This window comes from Podarcis gaigeae (assembly GCF_964106915.1).
Source record: "Podarcis gaigeae genome assembly, chromosome: 1".
NCBI lineage: Eukaryota > Metazoa > Chordata > Lepidosauria > Squamata > Lacertidae > Podarcis > Podarcis gaigeae.
Genome location: NC_139678.1, coordinates 113804728 through 113822522, shown reverse-complemented (window position 1 = coordinate 113822522; position 17795 = coordinate 113804728). Strand labels below are relative to the sequence as shown.

Genomic DNA, 17795 nt, shown 5'->3' with positions numbered 1-17795 from the left:
CAGAAGAATACTGGTAACTGTAGTTTGTTAAAGATGCTGAGAACTGTTAAAGGTAAAGGGACCCCTGACCATTAGGTCCAGTCGTGGCCGACTCTGGGGTTGCGGCGCTCATCTTGCTTTATTGGCTGAGGGAGCCGGCGTACAGCTTCCAGGTCATGTGGCCAGCATGACTAAGCCACTTCTGGCAAAACCAGAGCAGCACACGGAAACGCCGTTTACCTTCCAGCCGGAGTGGTACCTATTTATCTACTTGCACTTTGACGTGCTTTCGAACAGCTAGGTTGGCAGGAGCTGGGACCGAGCAATGGGAGCTCACCCCGTTACGGGGATTCGAACCGCCGACCTTCTGATCAGCAAGTCCTAGGCTCTGTGGTTTAACCCACAGCACCACCCTCAAAGAGCTAGAGCAGGCTTCCTCAACCTCGGCCCTCCAGATGTTTCGAGACTACAATTCCTATCATCCCTGACCACTGGTCCTGCTAGCTAGGGATCATGGGAGTTGTAGGCCAAAAACATCTGGAGGGCCGAGGTTGAGGAAGCCTGAGCTAGAGTTTCGAGAGTGATTTAGCATTCAATCCCTCTTCTCAGAGGAGTTGTAGCTTTGAGAGGAAACGAGGGCATCTCCTAACAACTCTCAGCATCCTTAAAAAAATCACAGTCCCCTTGATCATTTGAGGGAAGCCATGTCTGTCAAAGCAGTATGGTGAGAACATGGCCAAAGGAAGATTTCACTGCTAGTCTAGTTAACTTCTGTATGTAGAAAGTGGGAGGAGGAAGAAAGTCTCATCTTGACCTTTCCCTCATTCAGCAAAACGTCTTGGGCCCTGCAAGGAAAGGGAGCTTCCTTAACTATTGCTCATCTTTCTTTACCTGTTGCTGGAATATCCTGGACCACTTCATAAACCCAGCTCGAAAAGATCATGAGCCCGGTACTATATTCAAAGGATTTACAGAGAAGAAAAGCTGAACAACCCATTGGGAATGTCAGGACTTATGGGAAACATTTGTAAGAAATACAGCACCACCAAAACATGCAGGTGTTTTTTTGACTTCACTGCCACAGCCTTTGCCAGACGCACGGCAAGCAGGATATATAGGTCACATCTCAGTCAAATGTGCCATGCACTTTCATGCTAATCACTCTAACGCCTCACACTCTGTAATCATTTTATCATTGTTAATTCTTTGGCAATTATCCTGATGAAAGGTTAAAAATGATCACAGCCATTTCTTCAGAGACACGAGGAAGGCTGGCTTAAAACATTCTACTCTGGCTGCCTGATGATGATAGTGCCAGTTATTTTTAAATTATTTAAAGTAGCTTGGGAGTTTTTATTGAGAATTTTCTATCTCAAAGCTGAGAAACAGGCCAGAGTGGTTTTCTCTTATTTTTGAAACATTCCTTGCATTTTCAGCCTTTGTGGGAAATCACTAATACATGAAATGCCCATGTAGATAGTTATTATCTTTGGTCAAGGAGGCATTCAGAGAAGTAGGGCAGGAAAAAAAAGGATGAAAGATGGAGAAGCTGATTAACAGAGCGATCTTCTGCATTTTTACTTGAAAGTAAGCCCTATTGCATCCATTTAGGCTTACTCCCTCAACAGTATGTCTGCAACTGGACCCCTGCAGCAAGGGTTCAAAATGAAAAATAATCAAGGGAACTGAAACAATTATTTTGGGGTAGCCAATATGGTACCCTTCGGATGTTGTTGGATTCCACCTCCCACCATCCCCAGTCAGGAATGATGGGCCCTATCCCATTTTCCAATATGAGCACTAAGTAGCGATGACAGAGGCAAAGTGAAGGGTTGATCAGTGTGTGGCAAGATCTCTGACCTCTGCCCTTCCCCCAGGATCAGAATCTCATTCAGTTCCCCCTCCTCATAACCATGCAGACCAGAGGGCTCAGGATTTGACAGGAATGGCAAAAAACCAACCTTTTCCTGGCAATACATACTTTTTCTGTTGGTGGCAACTTAACTTTCACCCAAGGCAGCCAGTTTAGACACTCCGATGGCTTGGAAAATGCAAGCCAGCCTTAAAGAACGCAAATAAAGCATAACATTTCTTTAGGCATATGCTGTCACCCACATTATACATATTTTATCAGAGCATCTTTCCACAGTGCTGACACACTATCATGTTTTATGACATTAAACTTTTATGGCTAGTTGTACTCCCTATCCTTATTCCTCAGTAAAGATTTACATGTCAGCACAATGCCTCTTGGGAGTGGTCTATTTGTAGGTAATTTATTTATTAAAAATCCACCATATCAACTAATCCGGGCAAGCAAAGAAGCTCAAAACGACCTCAAAGGACTATACAGAATTCATTTTTACCCTTTAAAATAAATAAAAAGCAGTATTACTATTAATGCTGCTAATACTTCAATAGATTTATTAATGGCCTTCTAAACCACAATCTCAAGGCAACATACACATAAGCTAATTAAAAGCAGTTAAAAAAAACCAAAACAACAACAACATACTCTCCAACATTTCTACGATGGAAATATTTATTTATACCCCACCTATCTGACTGGGTTTCCCCAGCCACTCTGGGCAGCTTCCAAAAAAAAAGATTAAAAATACATTAAAACATCAGTCATTAAAAACTTCCCTAAATAGGGCTGCCTTCAGATGTCTTCTAAAAGTCAGGTAGTTGTTTATTTCCTTGACATCTGGTGCAAGGGCGTTCCACAGGGCGGGTGCCACCACCGAGCAGGCCCTCTGCCTGGTTCCCTGTAACTTTGCTTCTCGCAGTGAGGGAACTGCCAGAAGGCCCTCGGTGCTGGACCTCAGTGACCGGTCAGAACGATGGGGGTTGATGGCAGTTGAAGTCCAACAATATCTGAAGGGCATCTCTTTGGTTACCCCTGGTTTAAACAAGCACAACACATCGAGCTTGATCCCCACAGCCAGAATAACAGGCCTGTCTAAACTGTACGCCATGCAAAGGTTTTCTCCCACACCTCTCCTTCTCTAGTGAAGCAAGAAATAATTTAAACTATAGAATTTAGCGCTCCTTAAAAAGAATAGTGCCCTCTTTACAACAAGCTGCTCTTCTTTTCTTTTCTTTTTTCTTTCCTCCCCTTTTTATCTCAGAATGTAAGTGGCTCTCGAGGCCAACATGCCGCCCAAACACAAAAATCTCAAGTGCTATCAGTGAAGTAATTCGGTTCACAATTCACCAGAATAAAACAATTTTTCAGAGGCCTGCAGTTGCCGTGCAGTGACATTTCACACAACCCAATTGACAAAATCCACAGAAAAGGCAGGTGCATAGTGGAAAGGGACTTTTTCATCATCTCTTTTCCATTACTGAAACAACATTTTGCATTTCTCCAGTGCCTGACAGTCATCATATCAGTTACATTACTACATGCAGTAATGCATTTCAGGAGTGTTCGTTCTTCTCTCTGCATGGCTAAATGTTTACAAGGGGGAGCAAGCACACTCATGTTCTTTATTGCTTTTAAAACTATCTCTGGCCCATTCACTTGCATTGCCTCAATGGTAGCAGAGTGGGATCCAAAAGCCAATATTCACACTTTCCATCTGGCCTGCAACCCGCACTTTTTTTTTTCAGAACACCACCCCTAATCTGATCTCTTTGGAGTCTCTGAACCTTTTGAGTTACAGTGGTGCCTCAGGTTACAAACACTTTGGGTTACAAACACTTTGGGTTACAAACTCCGCTAACCCAGAAGTAGTACCTCGGATTAAGAACTTTACCCCACGATGAGAACGGAAATCGTGCGCCGTGGCAGCAGCAGAAGGCCCCATTAGCGAAAGCGCGCCTCAGGTTAAGAACGCTTTTGGGTTAAGAACGGACCTCTGGAACGAATTAAGTTCATAACCCAAAGTATCACTGTACACAGATCTCATAGATTCATAGAATTGTAGAGTTGTAAGGGACCCTGCAGTGCCCTCTTGTGTTGGTGCCCAGTGTGGCAATACCAGCCACACTTTCCCAAAACCGTCTCTGGAGATCCAACCTCTGCCTAAAAACCTCCAAGGAAGGAGAGTCCACCACCTCCCAAGGCAGACCGTTCCACTTTCAAATAGCTTAAAATGCAGAACAATGCAGAGCTCTGTATAACCCAGAAACGTGCACATTTGTACACTACAAAAAGCTATTCCAGAGTAAAAATATACCACCTTGCTTGTATTGAATTACATTCCGTACAACCCTCTGCATCTTTACTCAGAAGAATGCTCCAGTGTGAACCTTACGTTTCCATAGGATTGCAGTCTAACATTGGATAAATTGCAGACACCACTCTTCTGTATGGTTAGGGCAGATTATATGGTTCTAACAATGCCCAAGTTTATCACTAGCACGGTATGTCACCATGAGATGTATTCTAACCACGTGGTCAGCAATTGCAGAGGTTGCCGGGAACGGCATGATGAAAAGCGACAAAGAAACCTCCAGCTGTGCACACCGTTCCCTTGTCCAAGGATAAATGGCTCTGTTGGATTTCGGCCATTATCTGCAGCTGAGTTATTGTTTTGCCAAACAACTTTGCTGCTCGCTGCAGCCAGATTACCCTGGCTGCCAAGAATGTGAGTTGCAGAATTGCCATGGCTAGAATGATGTACCCTGGTGCCACCTCCTCTGCCAGGGGTTGCTTCACCATGAACACCTGCACGACAGGCAGAAATTAAACAGGCGGTGCTTTTCTCTACCTAGAGAGCCAGAGTGCTGGAGAAAACTATGCCTGCTATATGTCTGCCTATGAGACAGCTCTTAAAGTAGCCCGGCCCCTAAAAGGATTGACTTTCCATGGCAGATTTCACCAATAGCTGTTGCCTGATAGCTCAGCTGGTTAAAAAGTGGTGCTGGGGTAACACGAAGGTTGCAGGTTTGATCCCCGCATGGGACAGCTGCCTATTCCTGCATTGAAGGATTTGGACTAGAGGATCTTTAGAGTCCCCTCGCAACTCAACAATCTTATGCTTCTACGATAATGGAACTAATTGACAACAATGGGTTAAAACGACTCCCTTATCAGCAAACCGCAGGGCAAGAAATTCTCTGCATGAAGCATGCTGTGTGAGCCACTCCATTTATTTTTCACAGCCTTCTGAAGATGTCAATTGGTACAAAGTCTAGGTTTGTTGTGCAATACAGACGTTGGCCGACTCAGGAGCAAAGTCACAGCCTGCTTTGAGTGATCACATCTCAGTAACACAGACCTTGCCATAAGAATATGGAGCCAAACGTCAGAGGCATTTCTGCAGCGTTGCCAGCGAGGACCCTTGTTCCAGGTAACCCCACAGCAGATGATGAACATTTATTATTTCTACACATCATCAACCATGCAGACAACTCTTATTTCAGCAAAACCATTTTGAGATCACCATCTCCAAACGACAAACGTCTAAAAACTGCAAATAAATTCCCTTCCCCCCCCCCACAGCTTTTCCAAAGGCTGGGCCTCACAGGAGTTGGCTGCTTGTACTGAAGCAACAGCGCATAAACAACAAAGAGACCCCCAGATATGAAAATGGCACTGTACGGAACCAAGAATCGATGCATCAAAAGTAATAATGTTATAAGTAAACAACGGAGTGTAATATATATCTGGAGATGGCACACTGGCTGAAAGTCTGTTTTGGCTAATTTGTCTTTTTCAACCCTGTCCAATTAATCCAGTGTCCTTGGGAAGAGTGATAACCCTACAGGCCAAGTTGCTTACATACACTACAGACTGATGGGAGCTCTTTTGCCTGTGTAGCTGTTTTTTCGTTTACAGATTGCTAGCAACGCCTCTGCTAGGTATGTCTGTTTCTCTAGGGTGTACAGGGTCGGAGCTGAGCACCAGAACAAGTTGGGAGGGGTCATGACATGTTATAGCTGGGACCCTAACAGACCAATGGGGTGTCGTGGTTAGCGTTGTACTAGGACCTGGGAGATCAGGGTTCAAATCCCTACACAGGCACGAAGCTGAACTTGGATCTGTCACTATCTTTTGCGTGTTCAGACCCAGAAACCTCCCCCCTAAAGAAATTCACACTTGACTCAAATTTTGGTTTGGTTTTTGGCAGAATTTAGGCCACAACTTTATTGATTACAGAAAGTGACTGGTTGCATAGGCTCTGGTTTGACTAGCTCCCTGCCATGCAGGTAGCGCTGACCCAGGGCACCAGCATAGGTCAGCCTAGGGTGAACACCTGGATAAGCGGAAAGCCGGGAACAGGCTATCTCTGCCACTCCAATGTCCCCCTGGACTCAGGCACGGGCACAACCCCCTCACAGGGGTTGATGAAACCATCGAGTTCCTGGATTCCTTTAACGGAATACCCTTCACATAGGGATGGCGAGAGCATTCTCCCATCCCTATCACCTGAACCAGAGCCTATCCACAACCTTACAAGTTGTGACGATTTGCTACGTGGCAGGCAAAACCCAAATGGCAACAGCCAATCAGCCATGGGGAAAATTCTTGCCATGTCCCTGTCCCAATGACAGACGACACATGACGGCATACCAAGCTCAAGCGCAAAGCTCTAAAAGTAGGGAGAGGTGGGTGGGTGTTCCAAATGCACGCGCTGAAAGAGGAAGCTCTAGGTCACATGCATGGGCATAAATAGGTCCCTCGAACCATTTGGACTGCATCCCATTGACCAGATTGCACCCAGCTTCGAGGGACCTACCAATCGCGTGTTGTGGCTGACCAATCGTACCCACCCACAACACAGGGGGTCGGTTTTCCAGGTCCCACCGCAATACATGCCCTCTTTAAGGGAGGACCCGATTTAGCCTAACCTGCCTCGAAGGGTTGACAGACCCTCCAAGTGTCTCTATTTTCCAGTCCCAGATTTACAGAAACCACCCCAGTTTCTGATTTGATCCCTGAATGTCCCACTGTTCCTTAGGACATCTCTATTTTCAATGGAGAAACGTTGGAGGGCATGGAATTATGCGACCCCCTGAGCCAAGGAGATAAATACAGTAACAATACAACATTTAGGAGACATCTGAAGGCAGCTCTGTATAGGGATTTAAAAAAAATGTTTAATGTTTTATTATGTGTTTATATATGTTGGAAGTCGCCCAGAGTGACTGGGGCAACCCAGTCAGTTGGATGGGGTATAAATAATAAAATTATTATAATAATGGAATAGGAAATCCCTATTTTCGTCAGATAAATGTTGTTTTGGTGATAAAACAGGAAGGGGAAGAATTGTGTCCATCACCTTCAGCTCTTTGAAAGACAGGGGAAATATACATGTAATAATAAATAACTAAACTTCCATACTGTGCAGAATGTACAACAAAGCACAAAATTGGTTGTACATTCAAAGGACTCCTATACCACTTTAATAGCCATGACTTCCCAAAAGAATCCCGAGAACTATAGTTTGTGGGTAAAAGATTACTAGGCTCCATAGTTTTTACTTTCCATTAAGAACCATCCAATTCACCAAACAGAAGAGATCACACAAATGCTATGAGGTAGGACTTTCTTCTCTGGTTCTGTGATGTGTGTCCTGATTTGTGACCTGCATGTTAAAGAGCTCATTACCGATGCCCCATGCATCCATTCCCCCAGTAAGTGCTTACGTTAAACTTTAAAGAAGGAATGTTATATTCTTGAAAGATGAATTTATTAAATCAAGTCCTGACCTTTTCAAGCTTACGCAGGCAGAGTATTACATTTTAAGCACACAAAGGCAAAATTCTCCCCATATCGCTCCTTGTCTCCTTCTAGCATACTGTGTCATCAACAAAATTCTTATCATATTTTTAAAGGCACAACTCAAAGTGCCCAATTCAAAGTGCTGGTTTAGACATGTAAAACTTTGCCTCCTCCCATATGAACTGACCCAGATCCTGCAGTCATCATGGGAGGCCCTTCATCATGTGCCTCCTCCATGAGAGGTTCAGAGGGTGGCAACACGAGAGCAGGCCTTTTCTGCAGCGGCTCCCCATTTGTGGAATGCTTGCCTGACACCTTCATTGCATATCTTTAGGTGCCACGGGAAAACTTTCCTCTTTAATCAGGCCTTTGACCTTTTAACTAGTAGTGGCCTTTAAATCTGTGGGTGGGATGGTTTTAATGTATTTCTTTTCCTACTTGGTTTTAATGTATCTACGTTTTTAGGTTTTTTGTAAGTCCCTTGGGGTTGTCCTGAGCAAGATGAAGTGACTAACACATTTAATTTAATTTAATTAAGCAAGGTTATGCTTAAAATTCAAAAAGGCAAGCTTAAGCAGTACGTGGACCGAGAACTCCCAGAAGTGCAAGCTAGATTTCGAAGGGGCAGAGGAACCAGGGACCAAATTGCAAAAATGCGCTGGATTATGGAGAAAGATAGAGAGTTCCAGAAAAACATCTACTTCTGTTTCATTGAGTAGGCAAAAGCATTTGACAGTGTCAAGCACAGCAAACTGTGACAAGTTCTTAAAGAAATGGGAGTGCCTGATCACCTCATCTGTCTCCTGAGAAATCTCTATGTGGGACAAGAAGCTACAGTTAGAACTGGATATGGAACAACTGATTGGTTCAAAATTGGGAAAGGAGTACGACAAGGCTGTATATGGTCTCCCTGCTTATTTAACTTATATGCAGAATTCATCATGCGAAAGGCTGGACTGGATGAATCCGAAACCGGAATTAAGATTGCCGGGAGAAATATCAACAACCTCAGATATGCAGATGACACAACCTTGATGGCAGAAAGTGAGGAGGAATTAAAGAACCTTTTAATGAAGGTGAAAGAGGAGAGCGCAAAATATGGTCTGAAGCTCAGCATCAAAAAAACAAAGATCATGGCCGCTGGATCCATCACCTTCTGGCAAATAGAAGGGGAAGAAATGGAGGCAGTGAGAGATTTTATTTTCTTGTGTTCCATGATAACTGCAGATGGTGACAGCAGCCACGAAATTAAAAGACGCCTGCTTCTTGGGAGAAAAGCAATGACAAACCTAGACAGCATCTTAAAAAGCAGAGACATCACCTTGCCGACAAATGTCCGTATAGTTAAAGTTATGGTTTTCCCAGTAGTGATGTATGGCAGTAAGAGCTGGACCATAAAGAAGGCTGAACACCAAAGAATTGATGCTTTTGAATTATGGTGCTGGAGGAGACTCTTGAAAGTCCCATGGACTGCAAGAAGATCAAACCTATCCATTCTGAAGGAAATCAGCCCTGAGTGCTCACTGGAAGGACAGATCCTGAAGCTGAGGCTCCAATACTTTGGCCACCTCATGAGAAGAGAAGACTCCCTGGAAAAGACCCTGATGTTTTGAAAGCTCATTAAAATTGACATGGATCAGAAAGATTGCAGCTGGAATATATGTTCTTCTATATGTTCCCATTACAAAGTAAGGTTATTTTTCTTTTTATACCTCATTTTGGTCAGCCAGAGAGATAAGGCTATCCCTCAGAGATATAGTTGTGAGACTTCTGCCGCCCTAGATAAAACTACAACCATTAGAAAGCTATCAGATGAGAGCTGAAAAGTGGGGATAAGGGTGAGCAATATTACCCATATGAAACATCCATATCTATCTTGTGTGCGCGTGTAGATTTATTTTCACACTAATTGCATTTTCTAACTTTAAAACGACTCCACCCCCAATACTTAAAAACAATAGTCCTTGGACAGTGATGTGGGCATTTTTAATTATGCTTAAGAATATTCTTCTTTTTCTTTGACAAAGGCTAAACACCCCCGGAGAACATTTCATTCCTGGGTGTAGTTCTGTTTACTGAGGCCTGCTGCCCCTGCTTTGATATTTTCATATTTGTAAAGCCTGAGATAATCTTATTTGTTCATGTCTGAACAAATCACCGCATATGATCTTTCTCAAGGGACTCTGGCTTTTGTGTGTGTGCAGACCAAGAGCAATAGAAATAACCTGATGTTTACTTACAATCTCAAATTGCAGAAATATAAACCATTTTTCAGATGCATGCACACGTACATTCACCTATCTATATATAAGAGAAGAGCAGGGGAGAAAGACAGCTTATGTTGCCTAAATGAGAAAGTTGAAGAATTACATACAGCTTTCTCAAACCTGGTATCAAAGGACTGAATTTCTGGTGGAACCATTTTTTCGTTTTCAGTAATTAATCTGTGGATTTAGTTCCAGTGGACAAGTCTGGTGCCGCAGCCAAATTTCATTAGTACATGTGCCAAGTTGTACACTCAGCCACTGGTACATGGTCTTATGGGAACCAGATGTGCTTGCTCATGCTGATAGATGGGATTGCAACAGTTTTCCCCAATCCTGGAATAAATTTATGGGAGCGATCGCAACTGCAGGAAGCATTGCAGTCCCATGAATGACTTCCAATTCAGATATTATTTATTTCATGTGATTGCAGGCCTGACTGTTAAAGGAGGAGATGCCCAAGTCCTATAGGCTTTTAAATGTGTCTGGAAAGAGAGAGTTACCATTTCACTGTTTTGTTTTTAATTATGTACTTGTTTTGATTTTTTGGTGAATAACTAACTTATTGGGTTGTTTCCATTTTTATTTTGGTTATGTATTTTGTGTTTTTATGTTGTGGCCGCCCTGAGACCTGTGGGTATAGGGCAGTATACAAATATAATTTAATCACAACAGTATTTTATAATTCAAATGGGGCCTGCGGATCAGGACAAATGACCATCCGGTAAATGACATTACTCTTTTGGTGATCTTAGTTCCTGCTAAATATATAGTGTCATGAGCACTGTAAACTTAAGTCAGTCTCGGTCTTAAACTGGGAACCCTTCCAGAGAAACACATCAATTAAATAGCTGAGTTAAACCAAGAGTGATTTTTTTAAGATGTTGACAGTCTCCTGGCGTCTTGAATGATGGTCATTGACTTCAACTCACTGTGAATTAGCCCACTGACACTCTTAACACAGTGGCCATTGGTAGCTACCAGTTATACCCCCTTTCTAGTTATCTACTGAAGCACCTGGCAACACACTTGACAACTTATGGCAGCCATAACAGGCTTTGGTGCGGTGTGCAGGTTTGCTAAGCACCATGATGTAAACTGACGGAGAGGTAGTTAATTTCATTCACATTGATTAAAAAGAAAGAAAGGGGCAGCTGGCATAAACCCGAGGTGTGATTCGCTGTAATAAGATGTTTTAATAATTCAGAGCACTTAATTGCAAAATGTTGACACTATAATATGAAACGGCTTCTGCTATAAACGCCAATATAGTTTCCCATTAATAATTTTTAGGGAATATGTGAGAGGATTCAGGTAAGAGATTTTCAATTTCATCCTTGGAGCGGCTCACTTCAAGGGATGTCAAGACTCGTACCTGGCTTCTAGTTAATATATGTGATGTCTAGTCCTAAATCCGTGGTGGAAAGAATCTATACATTGCCCTATTTAATTTTTTGTTCATCTTTCCACACAAAATGGAGGTCAGCAAACTGACAGTTGTGACAGCCAACCCAGCTTCTCTGAATAGTACAAGTGCTTCTTGTTCTTCCTCCTCCATTTCCAAGTATGACTGGGGGAGGTCCCTGTCTAAGATAAGCACTGCTAGTCAGAATTGATTGGACTGAGCTGGATGTGAAGTCCAAGTCTGCATGCAAAGTCCAAGGATTGTTTCTGTTATTTGCAAAATTTCTATCTTCAGGGCAAGCTATGTAAGAAACTGAGACTCCAAGTGTCCCTGTTTTCCAGGAACAGTCTCTGATTTACAGAAGCCATCCCAATTTCTGATTTGATCCCTGAATGTCCCACTTTTCCTTAGGAAGTCCCTTTGTTCATCTGAGAAATTTTGAAGGGTATGGAGTTATGTGACCCTTGAGCCAAGGAGATAAGTAACTATACAACCTTGGCAGACATCTGAAGGCAGATCTGTATAGGGAAGTTTTTTAATGTTTAATGTTTAATTCCGGGCTTTTTTTTTCAGGGGGAACTCACAGGAACTGAGTTCCGGCACCTCTCAGGTGGGTGCCATTGCCATTCTAAGCAAATGAGGGAGGTGTTCATGGTGAGTTCTGGCACCTCTTTTTCTAGAAAAAAAGCACTGGTATTATTACATTTTTTATATATGTTCGAGGCTGCCCAGAGTGGCTGAGGCAACCCAGTCAGATGGGCAGGGTATAAATAATAAAATTATCATTATCATCATCATTATTATCATCAAATGGGATGTTCTTTTCATAGGAGAAATGTTGGCGGATATGAGTCTCACAATAAAAGAGAACGAACATTAAAGCTCCACAAAACAGCACAAAAATCTTTGACTCTAAATGAGTGCTGTTTGTTTAAAAGTCCACTTCATGCTTCCCCAGCAGTTTGAGCATAACTGGACCCTGACACAGTTCTGGCTTAGGTTTTACTTTAGGACTCCAGTTCTCTTATCTCTCCACAAGCTGGACACAAGTTTTCCTCAAAGCATTTGTTTGAGACCACAGTTGCAGTAATAATACCACGTGCCACTTAGACCCGCTGTCTTCATTTTCCTGGGCTCATCTGTGGATTCTTACAAGCACCTGTGGGTATTCAAAAGGATGTCCTCTCAAGGATGTTGGATTTCAACTTCCACCACCCACCGCCAGCATGGCCACTGGTCAGGGATAATGGGAGTCGCCCTCAGTGATCAGCTCTTTAAACAATCTTGTTTCCACATCTGGAAGATGAAAGCTGTTAGAAGCAATCTACTTTTGTGTTGTTGTTTTTTAATCCTACGTTTAAAAGGAAACTTGCAATATAGAATACTCCCTAGCACCAGAAGCCCACGCTCCCCTCTCTCAGCTTTTAAGCAAAGTCTCTTTGCAGGCTTTCTAATCTCTCATTCACATGAAGAGCAAAAATCCACCAGCCTAATCTGGTTTTGGATTCAGGTTTCTGGCTGTTGTCCCGGTGTGCTCTTTGGCAAAAGACTTTGAACACGCTCTGCACGTTTGGGCTTTAAATAGAAATCCTTTCTCTGCAAAGCTATTTTGGGAGAAGGTGGGGGGGGGGGAGTGAAATTCAAAAGGGGCAATAAAAGAAGGGGGGGTCGTTCTTTGCCAAGGCAGAACAAAAACAAAGGACCTGAAAGACAAAACTGAACATAAAAAAGTTTTGTAGTCTAATCCCTCTGTACTTGAACCCCAGCCCTTAATTTCCAAAGGTCAAATTTATATCCAGCTTTCATTATGCCATGATATAGGGACATCGGAAACACTCCCTAAAGTTATTTCTGTGAAGGAAGCCATGTCCAAAATCCAGAGAAACACACAATGTCTGGCCCATTGTCAGCTATGGAATCCAAACTTTGTTCACGTTATGAGATCAATAAATAGAATATTATATCAGACTCAAGATGCCACTAATTCCAGTGAAATATTTTGAATCTAGAGTCTATTCCAAAATAATTTAAAAAAATCTGATTTTAAAAAATCTGAATCTCATATTGACTTCTTAACCTTAATAGCTTTCCCCCTTTAGTGATGAAATGGATTCAAGTGACTAAATTTCACAGCACACATTCTTTTTTAGCCAGACAGGGGGCTCTCCAAACTTTTCCTCTTTTTCATGATTTTTCTTCTTGCTATTAGAGTCAGATTATTTACCATTTGTTGACGTCTAGGATGCAATGTAGCCTTGATATTAGTGAAGCAATAACCGCAGTAATGAGGTAGGAAGTTATATTTGTATTTGTGTAGCTTAGAAAATCTAATCCTCAAGTGCTGCAGTTTTTTTTTTTAAAAAAAATCAATTTAGGAGTCAGATTGCACAACATGAAAGAGCACATTCCCATGTCTTGATCGGCCTGCCCAATAGCACCCCACTAAATGAGAATCAGAAAACTGGTTTCGCACAGATTCTTGTTAGAACGAACAGAAATTTGGGACTTCCGGGTTAGCGCGATCGGTGAATGGCGGATTCCCTCTGAGCTCCGGAGGGAATCGGCTCTGCTGAGGACAGGTCCTGCCGCGCCGGCGACGTGGGGACCCTTAGAAACCGCAGGCGCGGAAGCCTGCGGACTTGGTGACTCGGTGGGCACCTTAAGCGCCCTCCCCGACCCACGAAGAGCCTTTTTAAAGGCTACGGAGAGGGTACGGAGAGTGGCGTGGTGCTGTGAGTAGACCGCTACTTCAGTGGAGTGAAGCCGCGAGCCATGGCCCGAGTGTGCTGACTTTCTTCCCAAAATTTGGACTGGAAAATAAACAACCCGTGAGTAGAATGGAATTTGGACTGTAAAATTTTTCACCTTTGAATTCGGCACGACCGGGGGATGTGCTAAAGGGAAGTCCGCACCCCCCCTATCTACAAACGATCTAAAGCAAGGATCGGAGAACTAAGGTGGAGAGATTGTTGTTTTGTCAGATAAAAGATCTTTCCATGAATTTGACAGGAGAAGTCTTTGTGCTGGAGAGAAAGGGAGGAATTTTGGAACTTTTTGTGTAACCCCCCCCCCCTGAACCCGGGAGCGTCCTGTGTGGGTGCCGGAGGAAAAAGAATAAGGAGTTTGACAGCTGTCAAAGGAGCTGTCAAACGGGTGGTTAAAGTTAAGAATTTTGCTATTTAATAACTCTCTGAACTAAAGGTGATACATTTGAATTGAGGTGGTTGGAAACAAAGTAGTAATAAATAATAAAGTAACGGATTGTTGGAAAAGGACTATTAAGCAATTGGAATCCCCCTAGGGGGAACTAGAGACATTACAATGGCTGCAGAGGGAAAATTACTGGCAGAAATAGAAAAAATGTTCTTTCTCGTGGGAATTCTGCAAGAGCAGAGTACGGCTATGAACAAAGAACTTATGACCTTGAACTCTAAAACAAACAACTCTGCTGAGTCTACAAAGGATTTGACTGACAAAAAATCTGCAGCTGAACCAGAAGAGATATTTTTGGAATGGATGGAGAGGAAAGAAGGAGTGGAGATAGTTCAGGTGGAAAATACTAACCAAATAAATACCAACCAAAAGTCTATATTGGCAGAAAATAAGGAAGAAGATCTTTGGATTACAAATCTGCGAAAGATGAGAAAGATGAAGAAGGAAGTCCCTGGAGTACTTGGAACACTGGAATTCAAAAGAATAAAGAAATATGATCGAGATTTCCTTTTTGAGTATGGGAGAGCAGCTGATCTTTTGCAGCAATTGCTTTTAAACATTTTGGATGGAAGAAAATTTGATGTGACTGTGACAGAACTTCTTCGAGACCTGAGGACCAACAAAAAGGACTACCAACAAAATTGGCAGAGAGAGACTGACAGAGAATTGAAGGCCTCGGATGTGAAGAATCCGGGCTAGGAACTGTTTTTGGATATTTGCTTGGGAAGGGATGGAAGGGAGGGAGGAGAGAATAGAATTTCAAAATTTTATGACTTTTGTATTTGGCCAATGTGACCTATAATTAATATAATATAGGGAGAAATTCGTGGAAGGGAAGATAGGTCGACCTTAGAAAAAGGATTTAATGTTTATAAGAGAATTGGAAATGGAAAAGTTAAATGTTTATAAGTAAAAAGAGTTAAGTTTTAAAAAATAATAACAATATGTTTAAGATGATAGACAAGAACTTGCTGAAATAATTATTGGAATTGGGATGTATGAAGAGGGGGTGGGGGGAAGCCAAGGAAAGAGGGTAAAGAAAGTAAGGGTATGAAATTGTATATGTGTTGTCTTTGTCTTTTTTTGTGTGTGTGTCTTTATAAAATGTAAAAACCCAATAAAAAATTTATATATATATAAAAAAGAACGAACAGAAATTTGGCTGCTAATAATGTAGCCTTGTCAGCTTTAGGCTTAAGCTGGAACACATAAAGCTGGAGATAAGATTATAACCCTTGCTTGCAAGCTCTGGTTCTATCTAATTGACACACATGATGCGTTTATGCATTGTGCTCAACATCCCAGAATAAGCAAGCAAATTGGGCATCAACATATGAATGGAATTTACTCACAGGATCCAAGCCGTGGTCCCGCCAGCAAATTAAATGGTTGGGATTACTTACTAGTTTGATTGTCATTATAATGCAATGATTTCTTCCCACCATCTCCTCTGGCACAAGGACTGTCCCCCATACACTCTTCATGATCAGGAGTGATGGTAGCAACTTGCTTAGCAGCCGCTAGGGAAAAAAGAATGTTCAATATGAACATTCAACGCGATGGACGTGCCATTTCCCCTCTTCCACATACATTCTGCAGACTATCTAAATGAAATTTGGAACCCTTGGAATAACCATTAGGTGATGGTGCAGTGTTCTTTCCAGGGAATGGCTGGGAAGGAAGGAGTCCGGCTTCAGGGAATCGGCTACCTCCCCCGTGGCCATGAATGATAAGATCAAACAAAAGGAATGTCTTACCAGTTAGAATCTTTAATAATCACAGCAAGAGAACAAAGGACACATCTCCTAGAAATGGCAGTGCTCCCAGTTAAGGTTCACTCCCCCCCTTCATCCCTATTAATATACGTCACTCCTACATCTTGTAACCTGAGCTTGTACCCTCTGTGCTTTCTGTTCTATCACTTTCTGAGCTCTTCGTGTCTTTGGGGAAGGGGAGTGAATGCTGTCCAGAGACTGTGAACCTGTTAGCTCTTTCTCTTCTAGTGTTTCTTCTCCTAGCTGTCCCCCATCCAGTATTTCCCAACTTCTGCCTTCTGAACTGTGCCCCTCTGCAAACCACTGTTCCAAATCTATACTGTCCTCCTGCTCTTGGGAAGATTCAGGATCAGGGGGGAGTGGGAGGCTCCCACCATTCTTCCTCAGTGCAGTCCTCAGCACAGGCCCAGATGGATGGATGACCACAAGCCACTAAAGGGAATGTTGCAATCTCTATTAGCAAATGTGCTGCTCAAAGGACCTGTGAATGAGGTGACAAATGGCAAAGGTGGATGGTGTAGGTGGCTTGTCACTAAAGTGCAAACATTAAAACAGCAACAGATACAATCAAAACAAACTTATGTGGGGTGTTATGGGAGGGACAATACCTCCAGTGGGAGACACGTTGTGCTGCTTCTAGGATAGCTTGTCTACCTTTGGTTCCCACCCTGCACTCAGCTCTCACCTGTCACTCCAGGAAGCTGTCAGCATGCAACAGTGGCTGCACCCCAGGAAACAGCACTCAGTTGCAAGTGGTTGTGAAGCATCTGTCACATGACTGGCTAATCTGGTGCCATGTCAACACCACAACCTTAAAACGAAACCAAAAACACCGAGCTTCCACAGATTCAGGATGAGTTGTGTGGATGAGCCTGGGATCATTTCTGAACTTCAGGTTTAAGGGTGGTGAAGACAGGAGAATGACTGTAATACATAGCGGGCGATGAAGGGGGTGAAATGATCTTGCAGGTGTGCCGCTGTGGAAATGTAGATTATAAGAATGAATTATAGCAGCGTGGAAAGCTGGAGTGGAAAAGCAGGTACAGGGCCACATTCTTCATATTTTTCTGCATTACAGATTGCCATCCATCCCACAAGGTGCCCCAAGCTCTGTAATTCTTTGGCCATTTCTAAGCACCTAACAGGCTGTTTCGTACTCATTTCACAAGAAATAATTCAAATGGAGTATCATCAATTATTAGTCCCTGGTAACGGTAGCTTGAAAGCATGAATTATTTTGTACCTTAATAATTTCACAGTATTTCCATTTAGAAAACATGAGCTTCTACACTGCTCAATGTTCATAGTTGTCTAGGTGCTGTGACTTCATTCTGCTTAATGATTCATCTCCTTATCATACTCACGCAGCTCTGAGGCAGAATCTGTACTCTGTTGCCACCAGAAACGGCCCATGGGGACTGTGACCATAAGCAGCTATTTTTGCTCAACAACCCCCCAAATTATCTTGGGAGATTTATGACAGC

At 42.8% G+C, this 17795-nt stretch overlaps 2 long non-coding RNA genes across 2 annotated transcripts in view; one reads left to right on the top strand and one right to left on the bottom strand.

Moving 5' to 3' along the window:
• The first annotated feature begins 407 nt into the window (after positions 1 to 407).
• LOC310833647 overlaps positions 408 to 17795 on the top strand; it is a 233022-nt gene continuing 215634 nt past the window's right edge. The window contains exon 1 of the long non-coding RNA XR_014558861.1: positions 408 to 529. This is a non-coding gene — a long non-coding RNA (uncharacterized lncRNA). The remainder of the gene's footprint in view (positions 530 to 17795) is intronic.
• On the bottom strand, positions 12250 to 16058 carry LOC310839803. Its single transcript, XR_014561663.1, has 2 exons — positions 15940 to 16058; positions 12250 to 12482 (listed from the first exon to the last, which is right to left on the bottom strand). It is a non-coding gene; the product is annotated as an uncharacterized lncRNA (long non-coding RNA).